At 50.4% G+C, this 1537-nt stretch overlaps 1 non-coding gene across 1 annotated transcript; it reads left to right on the top strand.

Annotated features, from left to right (window-relative positions):
- The first annotated feature begins 1169 nt into the window (after positions 1 to 1169).
- On the top strand, positions 1170 to 1242 carry Pmar_PMAR005587. Its single transcript has one exon. It is a non-coding gene; the product is annotated as a tRNA-Ala (tRNA).
- The last annotated feature ends 295 nt before the right edge of the window (positions 1243 to 1537 follow it).

Below are 1537 nucleotides of genomic sequence, written 5' to 3' on the forward strand. Positions count from 1 at the left end.
CCTGAAACTTCTTAGTACTGACACCGTACATGTGTTGTCAGAGAAGCATCTGATATAAGTCTTCCGGGGAGCACATATTGCCCAGATGCATTCGCAGCCGTAATAGACTGCGAGTAGCTCGAGGAAATTACTATCACCGCTGACGAACTTCACTGGCTCCAGCTCGTCAGGGAGTTGATCATCGAGCCGATTCCTGCGCTGATACCAAATCTGCCTCCAAATCTCGGGATCTTCCTCCATATTTATCGAAAACCATCTTACATTCCGAGTATCGCATCGGGGGAAGAAGTACCCGCCAAGACCGCGAAAGGAGGCATCGGTGACCAATAGATACTCATCCTTGTAGTCAATGTATGGAATACATTTGTGATGACCGTGACTGAAGGTGTCGGCGAACTTATGTAACTCCAGGCGTCTGGTTGGTGATATTCTGGCGCTCCGCAGAGACGGTCGCCGTCTCAGGACCATCAATACTTCGTAGAGCATATCCAATTTGGGCCGTATTTCAGGAATCCAATCTGTACACCAGTTTATGCGTCCAACGAGCGTCTCCAACGTTGCTCGCGGTATACACAGCTGATCGGATGACAACACAGCGGTTATCTTGTCTCTTTTGCTCATCGGCACGCTGAGTTCGATATCGTTATTCTCCCCGATATCCACTCGATAACCGAGTATCCTTCCATCACTCCTCAAAGCGTGGGTTTTCGTTAGCTCGATGGGTATTCCAAGTGCTGTCATCAGGAGCAAGCTGAATACCAGACAGAATCTCGCTTTGCTTGTGGCCATTGTATAGTCATCTACATACACGATCGCTCGAAATATTGTAGTACCGATCTCCGGGGCAACCATTCGCAACGCATAGTCCAAGAGGCGTTTCACGCAGCGTAAGCTCGCAGCAGATAGTCTCCCGAAAACGCTCGGGGATGTTACGATCCCGAAAGGCAGGCAATTGTGCTTGAACTCCTGGTGCGTAGTAACTACGCACCAGTGCCGGGCTCCTTGCAATAACTATCCCGAGAGTCCAGTAGCCGTAGTGCCACTAGTAGGGCCTCAGAGCGACACACGCAACCCCAGGTTAATTGAAGTGTCCTCCAACTTTGGACAGGGGAACCAGGGAATCCTCGGCTGACGCCGTCGGGCGTACGGATTTCAGTGCTGGCACGCGCGGGGGACTAGCTCAAATGGTAGAGCGCTCGCTTAGCAAGCGAGAGGCACCGGGATCGATGCCCGGGTTCTCCAATTATTCTGCCATTATTTGAACGCTTTGCTGGAATCCGATTCACTCTTTGTGGGATGCAGGCGGGGTGCAAGTGCATCCGAAGCCCAAAGTGTGCGGAATCAGGTACAATGATGAATCTTGTTCCTTTGGATTCATTTGTCCCCACATAATTAATTGATGACACGCGTACGTGGAGTAAGATTGACTTTGGTGGCGTGGCTCATCAAGCACCGTGGCAGCTGGTGACACGTCGTTAAATCATAGTATCATATTTAATAGATGTAATCTAGCTCGGAAGCTCTGTCACCAATCACC

Source organism: Perkinsus marinus, assembly GCF_000006405.1.
Source record: "Perkinsus marinus ATCC 50983 genomic scaffold scf_1104296962512, whole genome shotgun sequence".
Taxonomy (NCBI): Eukaryota; Perkinsozoa; order Perkinsida; family Perkinsidae; genus Perkinsus; species Perkinsus marinus.